We start from the raw sequence: 14,129 nt of genomic DNA on the forward strand, positions 1-14,129 counted from the left end.
AAAGTCTCACCTTTATAAATAATGAAAGTTGGTTATACGAAATTATTTTAGTGAATGATCTGAAATTTAAGTGAAAAAATAGAGTATTTATCCCTTCTGAAAAAAGAAAAAAGAGAGGTGAGGGAGTGATAACAATGTAAGAGCATATAGGAGGGGTGAGTGGACTACATCTTTCTTCTAAGTATCTCTCTCACCCACTGTATTTGTGACTATAGCTCTGTAATTTTGAGGTAAATTAATTCAATTCAAAGAGGAGCAGGAGAGGAGGGAAGCCTGCCATCAGAATTCATATAGGTGCAACAGGTATAAAAAGACAATATTCAGCATCCCTATCTTATTACATCCACCACTAAACCAGAATGCTATTAGCAGTCATGGCACAACAGAGAACAGGAGGGGAGATAAAGAAAGAAAAGAAATCAGGATTGATGTTCTCTTCCTGTATTTGTTATCTTACAGAAAACAGCAGCAGAATACAAATCAACCCACCCCTTGTACTGGAGGGTGGGATCCTTCGAGACTCTTGTTTTATGGATGAAATAAATTCAGCCATTGGGGGATGAAAAACTCTATAAGTGTAGAGAAAACCTAACCTTTTGCATATGTTTTTTCTCCTGTCAAGAGCTTTCAGAACAGAGAGTGGTGTGAAGGGAAATGCCAACAGTGGCTCTACCAAGGATGGTCACAATGACCTCCTTATCAGAAGAAATGTTCCGATGGATTACTTCTGCTCCTTTCATGGCAACTCCCCCTCGCCGGAGATGACAGTAGAATGGTACATAAGGAATTCTTACTCATTTGGGGGAAGGGGTGGGGAGGAAAGAAAAAACCCAACAAAACAACACTTCTAAAAGGGAAATGAGCTGGCTAGGGGAAAATAATGTGGGCAAAAGTGGAAAAAACCACGTTCTTCAAGTTTCAGCAGAGACTGACAGTCTGCTTCTTTCCAGCTTGTGGTTCTTTACCTGAAAACACGAGTTTGAATGCGCTGCAGACCAAACCAGCATCTGTTCTGCTTCGGAAAGGAGGCTGTATCTTCCCAAGAATGTAAAAACAGAGCAAGCACGAGGCTGGTGGAGCAATCCCACCTCACCACCATCACCTCCTGTTCTGCGCTGATAGCATTGCAAAGTTATTTCCCACATTATAGTACACATTGAAAAGCAAGAGAGATTTCACAGCAGCAAGAACTGAAATCGGATTGAAAAGGTACCTAAGATACTCCCTTTTTCATATCTCTTGTAGATTAACGTGTTATGTAGACAACTTTTCAGTTCCATGTGTGTACTTGTGCCCTTTGCTAGAATATACTGATTTACAAGTTGGAGTCAAGAAATCTATCATTATAGTAATATCACTCGTAAGAACACAGCCCTTAAATTCCTATCATAGCAAATATCCCAGAACAACTGGGATTGTTGGGGTTTCCAAACACATTGTGCCTGGAAAGTGATTTCTCTGTGAAATCAAACCACGCTCTAAAACGAAAGGCACTTTTCAGATTGGTGATGAAATTCTTAATTATGCAGCATCAACCACAGCAGTAGTGGGGAGAAGCAAATCCACTTACAAATTATGCACATACATCAAAACCACCCTCTGTTTCAGAGACAAATGCCCAATCAATCTGATCTATTTTGCCATCTACAGCAGACGCTGCATCAGGCTATTTTATAACTATAAATTTTAATACGTCTTGCCTCACTACAGTCAGTCAACTTGCGATTATCCAGACTCGGGGAGGGAGCTGAACTAATTCAAACAAAGTAAAGCACAGCTGAACAAAACCGGTGTAAATCGGATTGTGAAAGTGAATGTTTTATATTCTGTATTAATCTTAGTAAACATCGGAGTGATGATGTAGGAAAAGTTCAACGACACGAACAAAATTGGTTTATATTTTGGCGTAATATGGATCATTCGCAACTGGATAATCTGCCCACACATAATTAGAAGTTGACAGTGTCTGCATTGTGAGCTAGGTGAGAGATTCAGGGGAAAAGCAAAGTTGATTTTGTTTCAGTCTTTGCTAGGACTCTGCTGCTTGGTCCAGGTGATGGATTAAGACAGAGCTGGGATGCAATTTACAGCTCTGTCCCCCTGGGCAGCCTTTCTGGAGAACGGAGAGCAGTGATGGAACAAGTGTAATCCTGATCTCTCAGCAAAATGTAACATGTTCCAAAACACAAGGGGCAGGGCCACAGACAGGGCTTTAAATAAAACCAGTTTGTGAAGGAAAGATCTATTGCTAAGTTTAAATCGAGGCAGATAATGGGTAGAAGAAATTCTGTACATTCAGTAATTATCCTTACAGAGATTTGATTCCCTATTACATCGTTCTGAATCATATTAGAAGTAGCACACAGAATAAAGATTGGGCTCCTCATATTTTTATGCTTCTAAACCCAGCTGGAATGCTAGCAAACAATAAAGGTTTTTCTTCTGCTCCTGTCTTTACTTAAAGGAAAGGGTGCTTAATAGTAATTTTAAGATTAAGAAGGAAACGGGTATTTAAAAAAGAAACATACTCCTCTTGGGTCACTATGAAAAGCTGTTTCATTATTGCCTAGAACCAATGGAAACAAAGCCAGCATATCATCAAATCCTTAATATAGCATTAGATCTAATTGAATCTTTTGCATTTATTTTTAATGAGCAGCTCATTTGTTTAATGTGATGGCTACATAATTATGAGTTTGTTCTCTACTTGGGACACACTGGTTCTAATGTGATGATATTTAACTACTATCTCTCAAGGAAACAAGCTTCTAAGCTTGAAAATACAGTGAATTATTCCTTGTCCACTGGGCTGAAGAGCCTGCACCCCATTTACCTTTGTGGTGTCCCTGAGAGGACAGAGCCTTTCATCTCGGGTTTGATTATCAGCATCTAGTACTGGAGCTCCATATGGAAATCAGCCCAGTACCAACACATGCTGGGTGAGACTTCCTATAAAAAGAATTAAAAGCCGCATATTAAATGTGCAGTAGCTCAGTGCAGCAATAGTGAGTGATGCAGTTCAGCTGTTGAGATAGAAACAACAGCACACATCAGGAATGCACATCCTTTTTCATAGAAACGGCATCATCTGCTTTCCTTGCAGCTGCGTGACCCTATTTCTGTCTATTCTAGCACCCAGAAATGGCTTTAAGAAGCACTAAAACCCCTGCCAGGAGCTGCTGTCCCGGTTTGTGTCCTCCAGGCCTGTGGCTCGACACAGTGTCCCTGACACATGTCACCACTCAGCATCTTCTCCTCCCTTCTGCTCTGACAGCTGGTTATTGCCAAGGGACCTGACAGGAGTGGAGGTGAGGGAATTATTGCTGGTAATAATGTCTGCAGCAAAGCTAGCCTTCTTACCACGCTTTGTTTTAACCAAACCTGCTCCACATGAAGGGGTTGATCACTTGTAAGTTCTCCTGCAGTGCTCAGGTTGCAGAGTGGCTCCTGAGACCTGCATGATTTTCCCATGGCTGTGGGTTTTGCCTCTTCGTGCTTCAATCACTGCCTGTTCTCTAATAAATCTAATAAAAACTCTTGAAGATGCAAATAATAAGACCTTAACCCTGATGGACTAAGGTCTCATAGGAAACAGACTATGTCCCTTGACTTGTCCTTTTTAACTAGCGATGGTATTTATAGTTTCACTAAAAATGGCTTTTCCACTATTTTTACAGAAAGGTTGCGTGCTGTGCCTTACCCTTTGATAATGAAGGGGTTACCCAGCCAGTATAACTGCTCCATGCAGCAGGACTGAATGCAGGTAATTTCTCAGCCAGCCAATTTGCCATTCTCTCTTTTTATGCCATTACTCTTCCCTTCAGTGTAAGCCTCCCTCACACGCGACCCCATCAATAATGCTAAGCCCAATGCAGAGCTTTGTTTCAAAGAAGATAGCTGTGGATCCTCACTGCTAATGCTTAGCCAGCTCTTGCTTAAACAGAACACCTATTTGGGGGCTTGAGGCCATAAGGGAACCCCTTCAAAAAGGCACAGTTTTCTTTTATGGCATATCTTACCTACTCCATTCCTGGGATACAGCAGTGGCACAAGTTAATTGCAGAGCGACTGGGGAATAGTATCACTCCACTGACATGAATAACTGCAGAATTGCCATTATTTCCAGCAGAGCTACAGTGCAATCCTTACAAATAACTATACAACTGACTTATATAAACCCTGGTTTTGTCCTTCAAATGTTTTCCAGATAACAGAAGCTGCCATTGTGAGGGATTTCATAGTTATGCATTAAGGAAATTAAAGATTTATAGTTAAGCAAAAATCAGAAATCTCATTGATGTCACTAAATTAGACTTTACTACTTCACCCATGCAAGATAAAGCCCACATAACCCATGCAACTTTTTGCCCAAATGAGGTAAGAAGATTTAGCCAGTGAAACACCACTGACTATGCATAAATGGTAACCCAAGAGACAGTAGTTTTGCCTCTTTGGACAGGAGAACTAGTACATCACTTTGAGCTAGGAAAAAAATCTATATGGACTACACACGCAAATGTCTAGGGGAAACAGGGCTGACAAAAGACATTTTTATTGTTTGCATGATTTGCTCCAGCTTAGAACAACACTGTCAGTTATTATTTATTCATATATCTTTAAAAAGTTGCATATTTTGTCCTTCCATCTGCAAGAAAGGTGGAGCACAGGAGGAGAAGGGACAGCACAGACTAAAACCACAGGCTTGGGCTGGCAGTGAAATATACATGCAAACGCCTGAATAACCCACAGTGAAGAGAAGATTAGACAAATGAACAATAAAACTGACTGTTCCATCTTGTCCTCAGTGGATGGGAAAGTAATGAAAATCTCATGAAAGATAAATGGTAAAGTTAGTTTAAAATGGATTTAATGAAAGTAAAAAAGGGATGAGTGCTCAATCCAGGCTGCTGATTTATATTTTCTATATTTTAGTCCTCATAACCAAGTTCTGTCTCGTTAGCCACTAGGAGTTTAATACTGGGTTACACGTTCACTCAAAATCCAAGCAGCTTTTAATACTTTGAAGGAGCACAATGCTGCATTTTGAAAGATTAGCAAGGCCGTCCTTGGCTGGATCCTTGCATATGAAAAAGTCATCTTTAAACCCACGTTTTTCTTGTGGGATGGGGGGATGGAGAACAATTCAAACCATCACTCCTGTTTTTTCTTCCATTGAACCTGGTATAATGTAAAATTATACCAAACTTGCAACAAATGGAATAAAGGTTTACAAAGAATTAGCTACAAAATGAGGGCTCTTGTGAAGATGAAACATGCTCCAAAATTAGCTGAGGGTTGCTTTTATTCTAATTCTATCTTCTTTGTCTTTCATCTGCTCACAGCTTTTAGAAAGAATGAGCTAATTTTTTCCCCACTTCTTCCTCTCAATATTTTTCCCCCATATAAATAATACATAACAATAGCAATACTGGTTTTATTTGGAAAAAAGTGGAATCTGTCTTGGTGTCAGAGCCACGCTGAGGCAGCCATAATGCAGATGAAGGTTATGCGCAGGGACAAAACCTTCATGTTACGCAGTGAGGACCACAAACCCATCCTTGGCTCGATGTGCTGGAGAACATCAATAAAAGGATGCATAGGGACACATGACCTTTTAGATGAGCAAAAATAAGCAGAAGTCCTTTATAAAAAGCAGCAGGCACAAGACAAACACAGCCCCAGGCTGCCCACACCACCTTGCCAGTGACTCAGCACTGAAACTGAGCCTCTCCTAGACCAGATAGTGTAGTCTCCTGTGATTCATCCCAACCCACCCACTTCCTATAGGAAAGGGCAGCAGTGTTAGGTTGCCACTGCTGACCTGGGCTGAACCAGACCTGGGAGTGAGCAGGTTTTCATCTCTACAGGGCATGGGCAACATGGGGCTGCTGCAATGGACAGCCAGGGGCTCATTAGCTAATAGTAATAAGCTAATAAGTAATAGTAATTGACTAATTAGCTAATAAGTAATTTAGAGCACTGCAGCCCCTGTCAGGTCCCTGGCTACAGTGAGAGGGTACGAATCCAGATCTCTACAGATTGACAGCAATGTCTTTGATCTTTTTTTGCTGTATAAATAAGCAAACAAATAAATCACGTACGCACACTTTGCTTCAGAAAATGAATGGGAATTTTCCACACACGGCCAAGGAGCAACCCTCTGCTCAAAGTTTCCCCCCATGCATGTCCCCAGGACTCCTACACAATATAGGGCCCTGCTCCATCCGCTGCTTGCATTTCTGAATCTCCTCTGCCAGGCTCTGCTGCCATAAAGCAGCTGCTAGTGCTAAGTTACTTTCTGCACCAGTGGCCTTCTCATGAGCAACACAGATCTTTCTTTCCTTAGCAACTGAAGATGCAGTGTCTGACTTCAGTCAATTGATTTTGATGGGGATCATATCCACTTGCACAGCGAGGAATTGAATGTGCCGTGAGTGTCTCAGTTCCTGAATGAACAATTGTACTAACAGCAAGGATGCAGAGGCAACAGATTTCAGGCTGTTGCAGGTAGCAGTAACAGTCAATCACCTGCATTAAATGACTGTGTTACAGTAAATCCTCTGCCCAGCCTCTTTGGAGTCAAAGCAGCAGCTCATTTCTTGATGAAACTCAGCTGGCCTTTAGTTCCCCATGGGAACATGTTGCGTGGTAACTTGGTAATCCATGATCAAAATGAAGGAACACAACCTTGGCAAAGAGAGTGCTTTTTAGTTGTAAATCCCCCCATCGCCTGCTCATTGTTCTGCACTTTTATTCTGATGCATTCTGAATTCCAAAATGCTTTTGCTGGGTGTATATTTCGATAGTGGCTTGACTTCTCAGCCAAGACCTCATTCCTGTTGCAAAGCTGCAGCATAGGAGCTATGAAGGGATTGCCTGGGCACAGCCACATCCCAGCTGATCAAGAACTTGGCTATGAGTCTCCTACTTCCCTGTGATGGGTTTCTGGACACTTTTAACCCTAAAAGCACAGTGGGTGCAACCAAGAGACCCTATGAGCAGGGTATTCGGTTGGGTTCTCTCTTCTCCATCCCTCACCAGCACTGTGGCTTTTTCCTCCCTGGTGCAGGAGGAGCAAATATATTACCCACCATGGCAAATGCCAGACAAATAAACACAAATGCTTTTCAGGCCCTGATGAGTTGGGCACATCTCTCCCCAGAGAATAATCTCCCAGAAACTGACACATAACACTGAAAGACAAATGGGAATGAAAAGGCCTCTCAGATCTAATAGCCTCCATGAATTACACTGCCTTTCATCTACATGGACTGTCACTCTTTCCATTAAAGAGCCACTGTCATCAGTAATCCATTTTAAGATTTATAGATGTGGAGATTTAAAGACTTACTGTTCTTATCTGCTTTTTCCCCCCATGCACATCCATGGGCCCCCAAAAGGTGGGATTCTATCCAGAAGCTCCTCCCTGTATCTGAAAATATAAACCTGTGATGGGATGGCAGGCTTTTGAATTGGATGCCAACAAAAGTAATAACGTTGATAAGGATAGCAAGGATGATAACGTGGGGGGGAAGAGGGAGGAATGCTGACAAGGACAAGAAAGGATAAAAGATGAGCAGGAGAAAATAAAAGAGGGATAACCCAATTTTTAATTTATTTTTCATGAATTCTCACTCTATAAATTTCATAATTTCCTGAAAGAAAGAAAATAATTAGGTTACCTTTACTCTTTGGTCATTTTTTACTTAAGAGAAAAAAAACCCTTGCATCTTTGAAGTGAATATATTCAGATCCAGCTTTTGCATCCAGGAAGGCCACTTTACAATGCTGGCAATAAAGAATATACTCAGGTGGGAGTATGCTGACATTACAAAGTCTTTTCAAACACCTAGAGGAATTTTAGTATAAATAAGCCTCAAGCTACCTGCTTTGCATATTTTTATACGATTCTAGTGCAGTTGCACAGTTTGTTCTGATAGTAATTGAACACCCATATGTGGATTAATACCTCCAGTGCAAAAGAATGTGGAAATGTTCATGCTGCTTCAAACCAGTCTGTTTGCATGTGCAACTTGATACAGGGGAAAATTGCAAATACTTACGTGACTTAGAAATCAAAATGCTATTCAAAAGCTTCTAACTCATTCCGAGGCCGATTTTGGGATGTGTATGTAAGAAACAGCTCTACTTATCCTCACTCCATTATTCTGTGTATTACGCTGACAGCAGGTAGTGCTCAAGGCAACTCTACAAAGGTAGCATAGGGCAAAATTCCTTTGGTAACCTTTAAAATCTCTATTCCTGCTAAGTACTGCTTGGTATATTTCTACACACTTGTCTGTAAGGACAACAAGGACAAATCTTTTTCTTAGTTTTGCTGCTGTGTTAAAGAAAGGTGCTGTATTTGGTGAGCTACCAAAGAAAATGTTTTGGTACACGTGCCTGTGGTGTAAATCAATGGGAGTTTGTATATTACCCATGTATATTAAAAATAAGGCTCTCTTCCCATATGGAAATTCGCTTAAAGAATAGTGAACTGTGGTGACTGGATGTGTAATGCATTCTAATTAGCAGCCTCTTAATCACAGCTATTACCACCGGCTATCGTCATATTGGAAGCTGTGCCTGTGCTGATCCTTTACAACATGCACATGTGACAGCTATCAAAGTAATTATCAGCACAAATTTAGCTATTTGTATTTTCTAGCTCCAGACATAGAGAAACTTTAGTGGTGGATTAATTTTGCTGTGCTCTTGGGGATGTTCTAGCTTTCGGGGGGACAAAGTTAATTTTCTTCCTAGCAGCTGGTACAGTGCTGTGTTCTGGTTTTGCTCTGGGGATGATGTTGACCACACGCTGATCTTTTCAGTTGTTACTGAGTAGTGTTTATAGTAAGCCAAGGACTTTCCAGCTTCTCAGGCCCTGCCAGCAAGAAGGCTGGAGGGGCACAGGAATACAGGAGAGGACACAGCCAGGACAGCTGACCCCAACTGCTCAAAGGGATATTCCATAGTGTATGATGCCATGTTCAGCACATAAACTGGGAGGGAAGCTGGCTGAGGGCTAATGCTTGGGAACTAACTGGGCATCGGCTGGCGAGTGGTGAGAACTGCATTGTGCATTGCTTGTTTTGTATGTTCTCATTCTTTTACCATTATTTATTATCATCATTATTATTTCCTTCCTCTTCTGTCCCATTTAAACTGTCTTGTTTTCTTGCTTTTACTCTTCCAGTTCTCTCCCCCATCCCACCTGAGGGAAGGGAATGTGAGCGAGTAACTGCATGGGGCTCAGCTGCCAGCTGGGGTTAAATCACGACGAGGAAAGGCAGAACAGTGCTAGGACTCATTTTAAATCGATCCTATTCAAGTTCTTCAGCAGATGGGGTTACGACCCATGAAGTCAAGAGCTGGCTTCCTGCAGTCATGTGTTACACAGGATGGTAACCACGAAGCCGAAGCTATTACTCTCCTCCTTGAACAAATAGTTTCCTAAATAAGTGCCTGGGCTCATTGCCTTTAATAATCCCTTGGCTCAGTGTCATGAATATGCCTGCATTTTTCTCCCAACAGCATTGTTCTCTTGCAAAACAGTTTCTGTACTGGGTCTTTTATGTTTTGCATGTAACAACAGCTATTTGAGAAAAAAAAATCAAAGAGCAGAACTGTAAATGATGGGGGTTCCATGTGCTTACACTGCTCTTGTCCCATCTTTAAGATGACACTGGACAGGGGTAATTTCATAGAGTAACAGCATTGCAGAAACCCTGCAAAGAAGTGGGATGCTTAGCTGCAGTCAAAATCTTTGTCTCTGGGAAGTTCATTGTGGTAGTTTGAGCCCCAAGGGTATGCTTGTGTTGTTCCATGGGCTGCCTAAGAAAATGGGAAAATAGTGTAGAGCTTGCTCACCCTTCCATCACTCCTCCTGCATCAGAAAGAGGGCCATCTGCAGCGGCCACCTCCTTCTCTTTTCTTCTCCTCTTCCTGCTGCTTTTCCTTCTCTTCCTTCTCCTCCTCCTCTACCTGAAGACTGTTTGAAAGTGCACAAACCAGCAGTTAGAATATCTTCCCAAACCCACTGATCTTGCAGATCCAGGAAGAAAGGAGACATTGTCCCTGGAAGCACAGAAGTTGTGGGCACCTGCTCCAAAGGCTCTTTCCAGGCCAACCAGCTCCTGAATGACCTGCTGCAACACGAGGAGCTTCCCACTGGCCACCCCGTTGTGCTGGTAAGGCAGTCAGACACCATTGGTGTTCACCACTTAGATCTGCAGCAGCAGAAGAGGCTGGAGCAATACTATGGCTAATGGCCTTTATCGTTCCCCATCTCACTTGCTCCAAATGCCCTAAATCTCCAGAGACCCAGGGGAGAGGGATGCACATAGGAGACAGCAGCCTCTATGCCCACATGACAGCTTGCAGAAGAGCATGTGTGATTAGTTATTAAATACATCTGCAAACAAAGCAGATGATTGCAAATGCCCTTTCGCAGCCTCCTGGCAGCATTCGCCGTGCTGATTGGGAGAAACACAGCATCAGACAGTGGCAGAGCCCAAAACTCATTTTTACACACACATCCTCTCTACTTTAGGGAGTGATTTAAAGATCAGAGGAAGGATTTGACAGTTTAATATTTAAACAATTTGTTTCATGTTTAGACTATCATGTTAATGATCTGTGTGTCACAACAATAATCAAGTGGAGTGGAAACTTGCTTGCAATTAGGTACTTAGCCTGTCACAGCATACAAGAGTATCAGGCCCATGGCTTCTAATTTTAGCCAAATGCTAGCTTTAAAACCTTATTTACATTCTGTTTTCCCTCTCCCCCTTCAGTCCACAAATACTTGTGATCCCCACGGCTCTGTATATAAAGGCTCCAGATTGACAGGAGATGAGTCTGTGACAGCTCCTCATGCAGAGCAGGTCCCTTCCCTCCTCACTGGTCATTACAGCTCCTTGTTCCACTGCACAATGCCCAGACAGCTGCAGTCCTCTCCCTGCTGCCCCAAGAGAAAAACCATTTCATTTCTGTGTGCCACACTGCCATACCCCTCATGGCTTCCATCCATGCGCCATACAGGATCCTACAATTGTTGAAGGAGGACTCCATTATTCCAAAAATGTGGGTACCTATCAGGGAAAGCAGGAAAAGCCATAAAATTACATCTGCAGGCTGCGTTTGAACTACTCAAGTGGTGAGAAAATAGCCTGACTGGTCCTGCTGCTACTCCACAGCCCTTATGTGAAACCAGATTTAAGCCTCTTGCACTAAAATACCCTCCTCTTGCCTCTTTATTGTCCCTCTTTAATAATCTGCATTGTTCTGGTACTAATCCCAGCCAGAGGCCTGGAGTGCTGGAGACTGCTTACAAAGCCAAGACCAGTGTCCTAAAGAGCTTTAAACCTCGCTTTAATTTTGGTGCAAATTATGTAAAACAAAGTGCTCGAAGCACTTCAACAAAGTGGGGAATTTCTTCAGGAATTTGTCTTATGTTGAAAAATGGAGTTGGGATTCTCTTTCTTCCTTTAAACAAAAACCTCACCACCACCAGCAGCTTTTACCAACAGTAACCTGCCTCATTTTTACAACAGCAGAGAGTTTTTGACAGATTGCCCTGTGTATATCAATTCTCAGCTCTGCTGTGGCGGTGATGTGAGTAACATCCACAGCAACACGCTGCCTGCACCTCTTCCACATCTTTATTAATGATGTACAGCCGAGCCCCTGCTGCTCGCTGGTGCTTAGCACCAGATTTATGGTTAACTTCCCAGGCTTGTCCCACTACTCTTAATTTATTATAGCCACACTGTTCATACATGAGCGTTTCATGTTAGGGAGACGACAGAGCACCCAGTAGCACTACAGCAGATGAAGTCTATCAAAGTCCCACTGGTTTAGGAAGCCAAAGTCTCAGGGAAGCAAGTCTTTTTTAGCATTTGCAAAGTGTTTACCACAGTTGTAAAAGAGCAGTTTGCAACTTGCCACTGACTCTTGCAAGGTGTCCCCAGGAGGGTGACACAAAACGGCAATGCAGTTCAATGGAAGCTCACCCATGGCCAAGGCAACAACAGCAAAGGCCCTGAATAGTTTATCTGCAATTGCATTTCCCAGCCGTATCCGGAATGGAAAAGTCATACATGTTTTAATATGGTCTAATAACAGTCACTCTATGCATCTATGATTCTATTTAATAGCAAATGATCCTTCCCAGTATCTTTTTTTCAGCCATTCTTACAGAATCTCTTTATTAGTAATTTGTTGTTGAATTTGACATGGTGATAACAAAAGACTATAGAAAAGTATCCAGCTTTATTATAGTCTACAGTACTTTTCCATAAAGGTTAATATGGACCCACCACTCCTAATAATTAGATGGCAATACATCTACTGAGAGTATTCAAACCTTATAGTTCTGCCCTTCCAAGAACAATCCTTTATTTTATGTTTCTGTTCTACTCCACTCTTCCGTGGTTTTCCCCATGAATAAGCTATATTTGCAGAAATTTAGGGATATTTTCTCTTTCTTCCCCAGGTACTGGTGGATACACTGTGGTAGAACAGAAAATAAAATCTACTGATCAAGACAGTTCTAAAGCTGTCAACATATTTTGTTCCCTAACTATTATATCCGAATAATCTCAAAAGTATTGTAGTCTTCTCTTGGAGTTGATAAGCCATTTAATGTATTATTCTGGTGACAGCCAAGCTGGCGTTTGCTACAAGCATTTTTATGATTCAGTAGTTTTCAGAGAGACTAGAAAACCAAGCGGCAGATTTACACTACAACAAAATAAAAGCAGAGATCTCATCTGCCTGATGAATGACTAAAGCAGCTTTCATCTGCAGATTTTCAGCTAGTTTGCCTGAAGGTGGAGAACTTAATGTTTAGGATGCGATAATGGTACCCGCAGGCTATAATCAAGAGGAGTGTGTTGAAGAATGTACATATGCAGGGGGTACTGTTAACTCTGGGACTGTTTCCATCTAAGCAAGACATACAAGGTTTAAAAGAAAAAGGAGAGACAAGGAAAAGAGCAATGCTGTATGCATCTATTTGGGCTGACAAGCACATATGCATGGCTGGCTGCTCTGCTCAGTCAGTTGGCTCTTTGGTAGGGATGCCACAGCAGATGTGGCTTCTTTCAGAAAGAAATAAAAGAAAGGACAACCACAACTGAAAGGCCTTTACATACATAAAATCAGAGATCACACCAGCTGTCCTCCAGCAAAGGCCAAATCCAGGGGGCAATTTCGGTAGCAAACACTTAAGCCATGTTTCATGTGGGAAGGCAAGCACGTCAGGTTTCACCCATGCATTCAAAAGGACACAGCCTGTCTCTCATCCCACCTTCCACTGAGGGTTAACCAGGCTGGTTTAAGCTAAAATGCCATAGGTGGCGTGAGAACAATAGAAAATACATACCACCCCAGTATTCTGCCTCTCTATCACCTCTAATCTTTCATCTCCCTCTGCTAGGACTTCTTCTGTACCTATCAACCCCTCCCCAAAAGCCAGTTCCTCCTACTACAAAACAAATGGCCATGAGCTCATGAGGCACTGTCAGCTCTGGACTACGAAGTGGACAAACCCAGTGACAGCATTTTCTGTGCATGGACATTTTGGTGCTTTCCATATGATTTTTAACCATGACTAATGCCAGCTTCTGAAGCTTTGTCCCATATTTGACCCTTGCTCACAGTTTTCCACTTGCTTAGCTGTGAACATGATTTTAACAAAGCCATTTCAACCTCTTAGTTAATTTGTTTCTGAGGTCTTTCTCTTTCAGAATGTGCAATTAAACTAAAAAAGCCTGGAAAAGCCCCTTATAGTAAATAATTTACAAGTTCCTCCCTGGGGACATTTTTAATTATAACTCCACTGGTCAGATCTTACTGAATACTTGGAGATAGCATTCCCTGCTGAGATCCTGGAACATAATTAACTTATTCCTTTGGTAATGCTGTTTTTCTTTAGCCTATCCATTTCTTATGCAGGGCAGGCAGATTTGTTTATAAACAAAGCAGAGATTGATAGACGCTTTGTCATGAGAACAGCACTAATGGCATTCACTGCAGCAGACAGGGGCATGTCCATCTGAGGAGAGATGATACTGTTTTGAAGCAATCATTACAGATCCTATCCTGACAACCCAGCATGGAGAGAT

At 42.0% G+C, this 14,129-nt stretch overlaps 1 long non-coding RNA gene across 1 annotated transcript; it reads left to right on the forward strand.

Moving 5' to 3' along the window:
- Nucleotides 1-645: 645 nt before the first annotated feature.
- On the forward strand, nucleotides 646-3,176 carry LOC136019044 (uncharacterized). Its single transcript, XR_010614724.1, has 3 exons — nucleotides 646-775; nucleotides 951-1,209; nucleotides 3,133-3,176. It is a non-coding gene; the product is annotated as an uncharacterized LOC136019044 (long non-coding RNA).
- The last annotated feature ends 10,953 nt before the right edge of the window (nucleotides 3,177-14,129 follow it).

Source organism: Lathamus discolor, chromosome 8 (genome assembly GCF_037157495.1).
Source record: "Lathamus discolor isolate bLatDis1 chromosome 8, bLatDis1.hap1, whole genome shotgun sequence".
Taxonomy (NCBI): Eukaryota; Metazoa; Chordata; class Aves; order Psittaciformes; family Psittacidae; genus Lathamus; species Lathamus discolor.